This window comes from Neoarius graeffei, chromosome 20 (assembly GCF_027579695.1).
Source record: "Neoarius graeffei isolate fNeoGra1 chromosome 20, fNeoGra1.pri, whole genome shotgun sequence".
NCBI classification, from domain to species: Eukaryota; Metazoa; Chordata; class Actinopteri; order Siluriformes; family Ariidae; genus Neoarius; species Neoarius graeffei.
The window spans coordinates 14,349,566-14,363,410 of NC_083588.1; the positions used below are offsets into that span (position 1 = coordinate 14,349,566).

Genomic DNA, 13,845 nt, shown 5'->3' on the forward strand with positions numbered 1-13,845 from the left:
AGGTAATTATGGACCCTTTTCACGTGACGTCACGACAAACGCAGCCGCCATTTTGGACGTGTACTACCAGTAGTTTACCACAGCCAGCATTGAGGAACGGCAGCAAAGAAAGTGTTTATTTTCAGCAAGACTTCCATCATGCCACTATATTGTTGTGCACCTGGATGTAGTAACCATCAACAAACAAGGCAAGGGTTATCATTTTATCGGATCCCGGTAGATGCTGACCGAAGGAGAAGATGGATAGCGGCATACCAACGCTTGTGTAGTGACCACTTTGTTGGAGGTAAGACGAATAAAATTAGCCAGAAAAGGCATTACATTGCTGTTAACATTCCATTCTAGTTTACTGTAATTATGATCTGGCAGCTATTTACACCGGATCCAGTGTAAATAGTTGCCGGAGCCAACGTCCGAGCTCGCGGCCCCGGCCGGAGCCGGTGGGCGCTCTCGCGGCTCCGGCCGGAGCCGGCGCGCGCGCTCCGGAACCTCGGACGTTGGCTCCGGCAGCTATTTACACTGGATCCGGTGTAAATAGCTGCCAGATCATAATTACAGTAAACTAGTAAATACAGTTTTCTGCATCTCGCTCCTTTTTCTTTTATGTTTGTCGCCTTCCTCGCATTCAAACCGATTTGAGCCGAAGTCCACTACATGTCCAAAATGGCGGTCGCGTTTACGAAGGTCACGTGACTGAAAAGGGTCCATACACGTCTGGGTATTCCGCTGGCAGTTCAACATCCACTGACACGGTCGTGAAAACTACATCCGGTAAGCCATAAGGGTCACTAATCTGTAGGTCGTTTATTTTAGACATATATCTAATTATCTGTGCATTAGAAAAATGAGCCGTGTAGTCCGTCGGTTGAAATTGATCCATTCTGTACACGAGTGCAGCAGTATTCAGCTGTTTTTTACCGACATGATGGCGGCTGTGTACTTTCCGGTCACGTGACTGCAAGATCTCTATTGGAACTGAAGCCCAACCCGAGTGCCATTTCTTGGTTGCAGGGTTAACGGCATAAATTAAGCGAACGTAACTATGACATGGTAATAACATGCCTGAACATACATTATTGGGTAGGGGGGAAGAAGAAAAAAAAAAAAAAAGTGACTACTTGAAATACTGCAGGGCTCAATGTTAACTTGACACCTTAAATAGTCTCAAAAAAAAAAAATTGCTCCCCTTGAATTTCCTTTAGCCCTAAAATTTTGCGGTATTTCACCCAGTTTTCAAGTACACGGTTCAAGGCAATACCGATATGTTTTCTAGGGGTATAACAGTTATGTCAACAAAAGTACTATTTTTTTTTTTTTTTTTTTAATTCTGCAACAGAACAAGACAAGCCCTGAAAACAAACATGAAACATAAATCATATGCAAGACTTACTGACAGTACTAGTACGTAATACGTCTTTTTATATCGAGTTATATTTATCTAAGGAATAATTCACTACGTAAATTTACTGTAGAGGGTGTGGTTTACTATTTGAGACACAAAAGCACGTGTTTCCATTCATTCAACGTACCACGAGCTTTTTGACACGCATGTGCAACGAGTTTGGGCTCACTATAAGCCTGAAGACCACCAACATCATGGGCCAGGACGTCAGCAGAGCTCCCCATATCACCATCAGCAACCGCACCCTCGAAGTGGTGGATAGGTTCACCTATCTGGGCTCCACCATTTCCAGCAACCTCTCTCTCAACACTGAGCTGAGCGTGCGGATTGGCAAAGCAGTAACAGCAACGGCCCCGTCTTGCGAAGAGAGTCTGGGACAACACCATGCTCACGACCAACACCAAAATGAGAGTGTATCAGGCCTGTGTGCTGAGCACTCTCCTCTACGGAAGCGAAGCACGGACTCTCTACTCCCGCCAAGAACGCAGACTGAACGCCTTCCACACGCGCTGTCTCAGAAGACTTCTGGGCATCACCTGGCAGGACCGTGTCACCAATACCAATGTCCTGGCCAAGGCTTTGCCATGCTGACTCGGAGACGCCTGTGCTGGCTAGGCCACGTCAGCCGCGTGGACGACGACCGCATCCCAAAGGACATGCTGTATGGTGAGCTGGCCACAGGCTCCAGACCCACAGGACGACCCGCACTATGCTACAAGGACGCGTGCAAGCGCGACCTGAGGGCAGGCGGCTTCAACCCCGCAGACCTGGAGACGGCGGCCTCAGACCGCGCCAGCTGGCGGTCCACCACCAAGGCCGTCGTTGGGGAAGCTGAGGAAAGGAGAGACCCCCCCCAGTTGGGGGAGAGGAGGCTCCGACAACAGCAACAGACACCCGGACCAAGCAACTTCACCTGCAGCAGACCGTGCAGCTCACACATCGGCCTGTACAGTCATCCTCGGCGCTGCAACTCGACAACTGATGGATGACCCCTGGCGCAGATCTTTCGAGATCGAAGGAGCCAACAACAAGAACGTCCTGAAGTCAACCCGGGAAAACGCAGAGGGCACCAGCGCACAAATGCACAGGTGCGCCTGAAGCGAGCCAATCAGAATCGCCATTACAAATCAGGAAGAAAAACAGCAAAACTGCGATCACAGGGGAAGCGCTGGTTAATAAGTCTTGGTTTTTTTTGTAACGTACTCACTCGAAAATCATTTGTGTGCTTTAAGAAGCCGATTACAGGCGTGCCCGAACAGGCCTAACTAGCTCAAATATTTCTGCCCGAGTGTCTTGGTCGGACAAATCGGGCAACGCCTGGCGTTGAGGCTTGCACTGGACGGCCAAAACAAGCCCAAGTCTTTCACCTCTCCTGACTGCTCTCTGGTGATTGGCCCCTTGACAAAAAGCTTTAAGCCAAAGTTGCGTTCTCATTAGAGTCCGGCTCATGTTTTCATTCGAACTTGCTTCATTTTCTGTCAGGGAAGTATTTAAATGCATCTTGTGCCAGCTTTTCATTTTCCTGCACAGCTATTTAATATGCCAAGTACAAAAAGCCCCCCCCCCTTGCCTGGTGGACGAGTGGGGGGAAAAACCAGCACCGTGACCACTACATTGGCAGTTTATATCGGAACCTTCTTAATCACAGATGCCGGGCAACTGTGAAGGGAAAACAGACTAAATACATAATCTGTTTGTCCCGAGCACACAGGCTACAGAGTTTTCCACCCCGTTTCTATATCAGAAAAGGAAACCGTTTCATGTCATCGTCACCGTGAACATCAAAAGTAATTTAGTCATCTATTAAGTAACTTTACCCGCATTCCCAATAAAGAAGCGCCACCACAGTAGTTCTTTATTAAACCACGTAAGCCAAGATGCACTGACCTTTACTTGCATCAATTGACCTATCTTTTTCAGTTCATTTCTTCCAAGTCTGCATTTTGGGACCGGTTTATTTGTACCATTCTAATTATATGACAATTTGGGACGAGCTGGGGAAGAGAAATACAAGCATTCCGCTTTATTTAAAGCCCAAGTCAGGATTTTAAAAAACATGTCTTCATGAAAAGTTCAGTCACCTTCTCTGGTCAACAGACTCGTTCTGTCTCGTCGTCTTCAGATAAGGCCACTGTGAAAACATCCTAATCTACACCAAAGCAAGCAGCCATTTTGTCTCAGTCATTACACTGTTTACAACCCCACCCTTTTTGCTCGTCTGACAGCTTGCACATACCTGAGATTTTTTTTTTTGGAATACGGGAACGTTCGGCTTTCAGAGGCACCGCTTCCACCTGGCATCAACACGCGGCTCAGATAATCAGTTCAGATAAGTGGCCAGCTGAGATCGACGGCCGTTTAAACCTGAGCTTTTCAAGCGTCTCAGATGTGTCTACAAGGTTCCACTTGAGACTAGACGAGGCGGGGCGGGAAAATCTGCCACAAGCAGCCCGGACTTCATCGGTCTCGCATTGTGAAAGCGATGCGCAGGCTGACATGATTGAACTATCGTGCACTCGGAAGCTTTCCACGTGCTCAGCTAAGCGCATTGTGTGCTTTACTCATGAATAGCACGCAGGGAGAGAAGCTCTTAACCAAAAAGTACAGAATATTTTTTACAACGGAAAACCTGAATTGACAATCTTACAGCAACAGATATCAAAAATTTAAATTAAAAAAAAAAAAAAGTCAGACTTGCCATGAAATCTTTCTCCAATTCATAGCTGCACCCCTCCCCCGGTTTGTTCAAAGCAGAATACTTTCATTTTGATTTTCTATGGAAACTTTCAACAGATCACCCATTCCACACGGACACTCGCCACACGACCAGCGAGACAGTCCAATCCCACCACTGAGGCGTGAGCTGATTGAGTGTGGAATGATTTGTGATGCGCGTCACTTTTTTTCTGGTCTCCTCGATCATGCGCCAACTCCCAGTCTGGGACGGTGAAGGCTCTTGGGTGCTTCCTCCAAGACACGCCATGGCAACTTGCCTGCATCTTTTTGACCTGCTGTTCATGCTTCGTCGAGCGCTCCGTCCTCTTTTGCATACGTGAGCTCACAGGGGATGGACAGGATTAAACGCGATGGCCTACGCCGTCCGTTCCTCCCTCCCTGAAAGCATGGCCAATTTTGCTCTCTTGGATTCCTGGCCACGGATGCTTGTGGCATTGTCGGGATTTGAACGATCGAGCGAACACTTGTTGCGCTACTCGGGAGCCCCCAAAACACACAGTCGCAAGGCGCCATGTTAAAAACTTTGCTAGAAAAGAATCAGGACCTTTACTCGTTTCTCTTCGCGGGTATTCGTAAACTTAACCAGCTAACTAACTCATTATTACAGCTATTACTTTGGAACCGGGACACGCTGGAGCCCAGTGGGTTGGCTTTCCTGACTCAAACGCGTCGAACACAAAGCACACAGTGTTCATGTGGCAACAGAAACCGCGCCGAGTGAGAAAACGAGCCGTGATTCCCACAGGTTTTAAATCGACTCGTGCAGGTAGCCGGCGGAAAGGAGCGCGTTCCCTGCCAGCACAAATATGTTCTACCTCTTGATTTCAGATCGCATTGTCATCTGTTCCACCTGCGCAGAATCAAGTTTGCTCTGCTCAGTAAATTGAGAACGTTATCCATCAGCTCTGAGCACAGCCTGCTTGGAAATTGTGTATCTGATTTCTCATGATAAGCAAACATCGCCTATTAATTTGTTACTAGAAGGGAAATATAATATTTGGCCAATCATTTGAACACGCATGATACATACAGGACACTTTTTCCATGGAATAAAAACATGGATTCTATTGAGGTATTTCACCTGACGTCACAGGGTCACGTGACGCCCCGGTGTCCGCCATTTTGAAGGTCAAGCTAGCTAATGTCAACAACATAGTAGCTGGTATGTTACTGTAGCAATGTTTACGTTCAGTCATTTGGATGACTGTTAAAACCTTTCAGTCTCAAGTTTTTCCTTTACTGTATTTACTAGTTTACTGTAATTATGATCTGGCAGCTATTTACACCGGATCCAGTGTAAATAGCTGCCGGAGCGCGCTCCGGCTTGCTCCCCCTCAAATTAAGCAGCGCGCTCCGGCTTGCTCCCGGAGTGCTCCGGCCGAGGTTCCGGAGCGCGCTCCGGCTTGCTCCCCCTCAAATTAAGCAGCACGCTCCGGCTTGCTCCCGGAGTGCTCCGGCCGAGGTTCCGGAGCGCGCTCCGGCTTGCTCCCCATCAAATTAAGCAGCGCGCTCCGGCTTGCTCCCGGAGTGCTCCGGCCTGCTCCCGGAGTGCTCCGGCCGAGGTTCCGGAGCGCGCTCCGGCTTGCTCCCCCTCAAATTAAGCAGCGCGCTCCGGCCTCACTCCCAGAGTGCTCCGGCCGAGGTTCCGGAGTGCGCTCCGGCTTGCTCCCCCTCAAATTAAGCAGCGTGCTCCGGGAGCAAGCCGGAGCGCGCTGCTTAATTTGAGGGGGAGCAAGCCGGAGCGCGCTGCTTAATTTGAGGGGGAGCAAGCCGAAGCGCGCTCCGGCAGCTATTTACACTGGATCCGGTGTAAATAGCTGCCGGATCATAATTACAGTAAACTAGTAAATACAGTAAAGGAAAAACTTGAGACTGAAAGGTTTTAACAGTCATCCAAATGACTGAACGTAAACATTGCTACAGTAACATACTAGCTACTATGTTGTTGACATTAGCTAGTGCTAACAGCTAGCTGCTAGTACACTGCTACAACACAGACACCGACCCTAATAATACAGTTCTTGGTCATTGCCTGGTAACAGCAAATTTATAACGGGCCATGCCTCAACAGACTAAGAAGTTATTTCAATGACATTTAATAACATTTTGTTTATCCTGAGGACCGAAAGTAAATGAAAATGTGAACAAACCTTAGCTGTAATAAGATGGCGACCACCGGCTCCAGGGACGACCCGCTGATGTAGGCATGTTACCCAGCCTGACAAAATATTTGTAGGCATCCAAACTCTTATACGCTTTCAGATCAATACCTGTGTATGGCGATGGATTTTTAACGACATGGGTATACAGTAGGGTTGGGTGGTATTACGGTAAGAAGGTATCCCGAGGTATCCAAAAGTACCAACGGTATCGGTCTCATTACCGTCATTTTTGAAAAAATATATAATATCTAAATAAATATGGAGTACATGAGGTCATAATATAAAATAATAAATTGAAGATCATCCCGAATAACTGTGTGATCGTATTTTCACTAATTCTATCAATTTCCTCAAGAAGTTCTCATCGCGTGCAGGGTTGTTTATGTCGTTACCATGGCAACCCTGCGTGACATTTGGAGTCTGACAGAAAGCTTCGCAAGAGACTGAGACCGGGGGTGTCATGGCTCAGATGGCTAAGGCACCGTACCATAAATCCGGGGACCCGGGTTCGATTCCGACCCGAGGTTATTTCCCGTCTCTCTCTCTCCCCCGCTCATTTCCTGTCTCTTATCTAAAAAAAAAAAAAAAGAAAAAAAAAAAAAGAGACTGAGACCGCGGTTGAAAGATGGCAAGTCAAGATAACGAGTTAGTGGAAAAAAAAAAAATACAACATCGGCAGTGTGGCAGTATTTTGGTTTCAAACCAAACGAAAAATCTAATATGTCCCCTAAGGCACACCATAGCCTGGGGTACTCCACTTCCACGAGATCTCTCCAATGAGTTGTGTTTTGAGTAGGTTACATGAGTAACAACAAGGTAAAATAATATAACGTATGACATTTGGGATGTGGGTAATAAACGTTTGAAATGTCATCTACTGAAGAAACGGAAGAAAACATCGTAGCGTAAACTGTTAGGTTTCTGGTGGGAATTAGCAATGCGCTTGCTATCTTTGTTGGGTGTGTTAAACCGTATGGATTTAAGTGGAATAATTGTAAGGAGTTATGTGATCGAGACAACGTTTTAAGCAAGGTAAGGCCATTTGATTATTAATTTCCCCGCCATGGCATGACGTGGGCCCATATGATTTGCCTTGTGCAGCTATCACGCATTTGAATTAGGTTCGCCTCATTTGCGCTGAAGAATATGGTTTATCGCGCAGTCTAAACGGACTTGGGTGTTGGTTGATTCTTTTTCTTTTTTTTATTTCCCATGCTTGAAAGGGTATGATCCTGCTCATCGTGTACTTTTTTTGATGGAGTAGGTGAAATAGTGCTGCAAATGGCGTTTCAACGCAGACATGTGTAAACGACAGTTGAATGCTATTTTCAAGATGAAGGAAGAGTTGCGTGATGCTTTGAAATATCTCTTAATCCATTCATCAATGCACAAAATTCGCTTTGCTGCTTTTAAATAGTACATTTGAGGCATAGGCGCACGTTACACAGTAGGCCGAAACAAAATATTTTTTTCTCGGTAATACCGTATACCCCGGGAAAACACAGACAGTTTAAAGGTATCAAAATTTGGATACCGCCCAACCCTAGTATACAGATCATGTGGGCCGAAGTCAGGTAAAGACGAGGGCTTCGTGTACTTCCGTACGTCAGTGAACAATCCTGGTGGAAGCAGGTAAACGTCGTTCTCTAAGCCTGCTAACCTCAATTTTTGAAAATACCTCTCCCTCTGCTCGCCCTGTAAATGCCCTACGTCGCTGGATAGTGAAGGTGTTTTCTGCATCTCGCTCCTTTTTCTTTTATGTTTTTTGTTTGTCGCCTTCCTTGCATTCAAACTGATTCGAGCCGTGACGTCCAAAATGGCAGCCTAACGATGCATCACATGACTTGGTCACGTGGGTGAAAAACCTCAATTCCCTTCTAGCAGGTTTATTGATAGCATGCACTATTATCATTTCGCTTATCCTCCGTGTACTCCGCCACTCTCCCCAACGGAGAAGGAGCGTACAATATTATTATACCGCACGTCAAGATAAGACGTCACACGTCGGAGACGTAAAACTTCTGCACTAGCAAGCGACTGACAGTTTGCAAACAAACACGTTCACCAGGTTTGCTTCGTTAAAAGCGCAAGATTTTGAGAGAATTTTGGCTGCCAGGTCACGCCGTTGTCTACCTTGATTTTAAAAGTAACTCAGTAAATTATACAGAGAAAATAAATTATATATATATATATATATATATATATATATATATATATATATATATATATATATTTTTTTTTTCCAGCTTGACGATGCTAGCACTGTCCTTCGCTAACACTACACCAGCTGGAAAGCAACTCGACTGCCGCGCAAACTAGCGTCGGGCTTTGAGAATGCCGATGTGAAGAGTGTATTATTATAATAGGCGTTTTTGGGGGGTCTATCAGATATATTCCATGATCCTCAACTCCTCCGACTCATTCAATATCATGCTAGTTGAATGGAATATATCTGATAGACCACTCTATCAGCCAATATTATTTAACTATCATCTATCTATCACAGAACGTTCTTCAGACGTTTGTTAAAACGTTAACCTTCCTTGGCAGCCCACCCAAGTTAAGTCGACATAGGAAACACTGTGCAGAGAAGGAACTTGTCAACAAGTGGTCAAAATCAACTTTTTCCACCTTCCCGGTAATCAGCCGGGTAAAACCAGGGTCACAAACACGATGAATAATTATCGATATCAACTGAAATGAAGCATGACATTTTTCGGCTATAATCGCCGAGCCCTTAGAGGTCTAAACTCAAGCGTCCACGCTCATGTTAGCGCTGCAGGGAGGACTGGATGTTCAAGTTGGAGCAACTTTACGTGTTGTCGTTATTGCCGAGATGCATCTTAAAGCAGATACGCTGAACCATGGCATCACTTTCGTTTATAAATGCCTTGAGACCTGAAGAATGGCACAGGAAGAGTTTTAAGCGTTAACAATAAATCTAAAATAGTAATTTTTTACAGGGGCGGCACGGTGGTGTAGTGGTTAGCGCTGTCGCCTCACAGCAAGAAGGTCCGGGTTCGAGCCCCGTGGCCGGCGAGGGCCTTTCTGTGCGGAGTTTGCATGTCCTCCCCGTGTCCGCGTGGGTTTCCTCCGGGTGCTCCGGTTTCCCCCACAGTCCAAAGACATGCAGGTTAGGTTAACTGGTGACTCTAAATTGACCGTAGGTGTGAATGTGAGTGTGAATGGTTGTCTGTGTCTATGCGTCAGCCCTGCGATGACCTGGCGACTTGTCAGGGGACCTTTCGCCCGTAATCAGCTGGGATAGGCTCCAGCTTGCCTGCGACCCTGTAGAACAGGATAAAGCGGCTAGAGATGAGATGAGATGAGTAATTTTTACAATTCGAGTTATTCATATCGGTAGCGGTCTGAGTGAATGACGTTAACGTCACAACAGGAAGTCGATCGGTCTCATCGCTATTTCCGCGATACTAAAACATAGAGCTGACTGCAACGCCGATCCTCCATTTTGAGCCAATTTATCGCCATGCCATGTAGGTGTGTTGCTGGCGGGGGCAGCAACACGACATAAGGTGGATTTACGCTGCGTTCATGGCCGAAGAATGCTCAAACTGCAAAGGTGTTTTGCAAGTTGTTCACGGGCACATTGGGCACCTACGAAGTGGTCTCTCCTCTGTTCTGCACATTTTACTGAAGACTCGTACGAAACCTCTGATCTGTTGAGGAGCGTTGGCTAAAAGCCAGTATTGAAAGAGGGTGCAGGACCAACAATGAAAGGAAAAGAAAACTACAAGAAAAGGAAAGTAAGTTCAGTGGCACCAGTCCTCCCGGAGTGAGCCAAGGGTTTTTGGCAAAACCCAGGACAGATTATCGCTCGGGCAGTGACCTCCCCGCGACTGTTGCTAAAACCAATGACTTCCCGTTCCGTCCCGGGTTTTAGTAATTGCCTGAGCACTTAGTATGGACAACAGAGAATGAACGGACCAGCCGTCTTCTTTCTAAACTGGATATTGCTGCCATCTCACCCTTGCGTGGAAGAAGCGAATGAACCAACAACTGAAAGTCAGATTGTTTCAAAAACAATCGGCCACAAGATCGGCCTTCAAGAAGCGAGAACGCAGACGGGTAAGCTCCGACTCTCATTTGGATATAAAACAAAAACACCTTTACCTGCATTTAGATTAATACATGTAACTTGTATTGTGTAAGTTACCGGTATAAGATGACTTAATTTGCTTCAGAATGTGATCGTCTCAGTTCATCTGATTATTTAATTAGCCTTTTACGTTTTATCAGTGAAAATGCATGCATGTACATGTATGTTACATAAGTTATAACACCCATCCTGTTTTAATGAGAGTCAACCCACAATCAATGAAGTCAAATCAGTCTTAGTTGAGCAAATCAGTTACGGTATTTCTTACTTTCACCATAAATTTCTATTTATATGACTTTGATCTATAGCTGGAAAAGGCCTCGGCCTTAAAACCGGCTCCCGCAGTGACGTCACGCACTCAGGGCTGGCTGGCTCAGCGGGGCAACTCGAATACCAACTTGTCGGTCGATTTTTAACTCTCAAAAATATCTATTTTTTTATCCCCATTTATGCAGCATACAGGAATCGAGGATGGAGATACTATCCACTCAGAAACATATTTTTCATATCATCTGTAGCCGCTTTATCCTGTTCTACAGGGTCGCAGGCAAGCTGGAGTCTATCCCAGCTGACTACGGGCGAAAGGCGGGGTACACCCTGGACAAGTCGCCAGGTCATCACAGGGCTGACACATAGACACAGACACCCATTCACACTCACATTCACACCTACGGTCAATTTAGAGTCACCAGTTAACCTAACCTGCATGTCTTTGGACTGTGGGGGAAACCGGAGCACCCGGAGGAAACCCACGCGGACACGGGGAGAACATGCAAACTCTGCACAGAAAGGCCCTCGCCGGCCACGGGGCTCGAACCCGGACCTTCTTGCTGTGAGGCGACAGCGCTAACCACTACACCACCGTGCCGCCCCAGAAACATATTAAAAAAAAAAAAAAAGATTCTGCGCATGTCCTTTAAGTAGGACACCACATTTAATACAACGCAGCTTAAGGCCTCTGCATGCTCTTGCGACAAGGCTTTCGCAGATAGCTTTTCGCAGACAGTTGTAATTTATCGTTGAGCGGGGAGTAATAGGCGTGTGCGATGTTATTCACCGCCACAACGCAAGGGGGCACGAAGTCGCGAAATCGCTAGGAGTAGTTGGTGGGTGTGGTTAGTGGAGTGTTTATCCTCCGGTTACTTATAATGACTAGAACTGGAGTCGTATAGATGTACATACTTCCTCACTTCCTCGATCAACCGCTCTTCGTGCTGCTCCATCTTCGCTCGTGTTTTTAAAAACGGCGGTCGTGAAAACAAAACAAACCGGGAAAGTAGGGAAGCGGAAGTGCGTGTACAGCGGATGTAGAGTGGACCAATCAGAGCCCTCTTGTCTGCGACGCTGTCTGCAAGGCTTCTGCGGTGGTCACAATTTTTGGGAGGTGCGCGCAGAGCGTCTGCGAAGGTGGGGGGGCTACGCAGACGCTGTCTGCGAAGACTGGGTTGTCAGCATAAATTGGCCTTTAGAACTATAGCGATGTGTCCCTGTATGTAGCGCTACACTGTGTTTCGAGAAAACGTCCAGCAGAAGGTTGTTTCAGTCACGTTTATTTGTTGCTCTGTACTTTGACCATTAAGTACGCTCATCATCAAATTCATTCGACTCGGACCTGTTTGCAGCAACTTATAAGCTCACGACAACAACGAAAAGAAGGAAATAACTTGTTGGAAGTTTTAAATTCTTGAACTCTGTCAACAAAGTATACAAAAAGCCCCCCTCTCTCTCTCTCTCTCTCTCTCTCACACACACACACACACACACTCTCGACATATAAAACAGTAAAGCTTCTCCAGCACTCAAACCCTTTAACACAAAAACAACTGCTTACGCTAGCAGCGTCTCTAAAGCAGCTTTGTACATGAGGCATGAACTGGAAAAACCGAGAAAGGTGCACATGCGCACAAACACACACACACAGAGCAATGTAAGAATCAAGAGGAAACCAACCTGGTTCTTCTCTATCAATGTCTTTGGTGACAACAGCATCCAATTCTCTGAATAAAAGAAAAAGTGGAATATAATTAAAAGCAAGTTAACAGGACTTGCACGACTGATTCAATTACACACGACGAAAACAAACAACTCAAAACTGAGGTAGGATGTGCAGTCTAACGCGGCGGTCCCAAAAGGCCAATAATAGCCCGGTTCCCTACACGAGGTGTAGAATAATGGCTTCAGCACCCTTCGGAGTGCGCTACAAATCGAACAGGGAGCCGTTTGGATGTCGGCCAACAGCTCCATTCATAGTTAATCACTTTTGCCTGCTCTCGCTGCGAGCCTACGCAACAGTGCGCGTTTGAGAAGTTAATGTAAACACTACGCACATCTCAGAAAAACTCATACAAACCACCAAGGGTTTTTTTTTTTGCTTCAACGCCAGTTGATGGGTCACGAATGGACTGCGTTTCCAATTCTGTGACTTCAGATATCAACAAATGTGCTCGTCTGTAACGATTATGGCATTTTATCTTCTATAAAATGAGCTGTATGAAGAACTCCAGGATATAAATAGTACTGAACTGACATGTTGACAAAGATTCCATTATCTCCTGTGGGAAGAAAGGTTTTCTGTTTTTCCTTCAGACATTCCAGGAGGCACTCTTTTCCATCACGTCACATGGAAACTGATTTAAATATGAAATTTGAATACTTTACATGAAGCTTCAAAGGAAGTGCCAGAAAAGCGACGCTTCCAGGGTTTTTTAGCAAGCGACTGAGCTTCTGTCTGCAACACAGGAAGAGCATACATATACATGCCCACGTTATGGTCATGTGACCTAACGATCAGACGACTTGACCGACTAAGGCCCTGTCCACACGGCAACGGATTCAGGTGAATCTGATAAAATTGTTTATCGTTTCGGCCTGGCGTCCACACGGCACTGGCGTTTTGGGTGCCCCAAAACGAAATCTTTTGAGAACGGGTTCCAGAGTGGAAAAATCTGGCAACGGCGCCATTGCGAAGTCGTCTGGATGAGTAGAACGGATTTGTTTACGATGACGTCACAACCGCATGTGCTTCACGCCAGGTAGAAGTGTAACGAACTCGATGCGAGTTGTCAACAAATCCTATAACTTGGTTCATGAAACGCGCTTACAAAATATTTTCACTGGGAATATTTATTGTGTAATGGTGCAGAGAGAGAGAGTGAGAGAATAGCCCTTAGGGCAGAGTCAATCCCGCCAGCAAAAATAGGGGGAAAAAAAGGAGCGATCTCACCTCTTCAGATGTTGGTTTAAGTCCTACAATACATTCCTCAAAAAGGGCGTCGAAGAACAAATTAATCCATCAACGTGTAGCATTCAATTTATTCCGGACCATTAAAGACGCCGCCTTCCGCGTAGAATCATACGTCATCCTTGCCGCCATATTGGATAGGTCAAAGCGAAGAATAAAGATGCCTCATTCATGTGCTGCGTTTAAC

At 46.1% G+C, this 13,845-nt stretch overlaps 1 protein-coding gene across 2 annotated transcripts in view; it reads right to left on the reverse strand.

The window, feature by feature from the left end:
• The window catches only part of LOC132868422 (trinucleotide repeat-containing gene 6A protein-like), a 114,774-nt gene that overhangs the window by 84,518 nt on the left and 16,411 nt on the right, over positions 1 to 13,845 (reverse strand). Inside the window, exon 2 of one of the 2 annotated variants that reach the window (XM_060901293.1) lies at positions 12,368 to 12,414. The exons of the other annotated variant lie outside the window; for it this stretch is intronic. The gene's annotated coding sequence lies outside the window, so the exon portion shown is untranslated. The remainder of the gene's footprint in view (positions 1 to 12,367; positions 12,415 to 13,845) is intronic. 2 annotated transcript variants of the gene reach the window in all.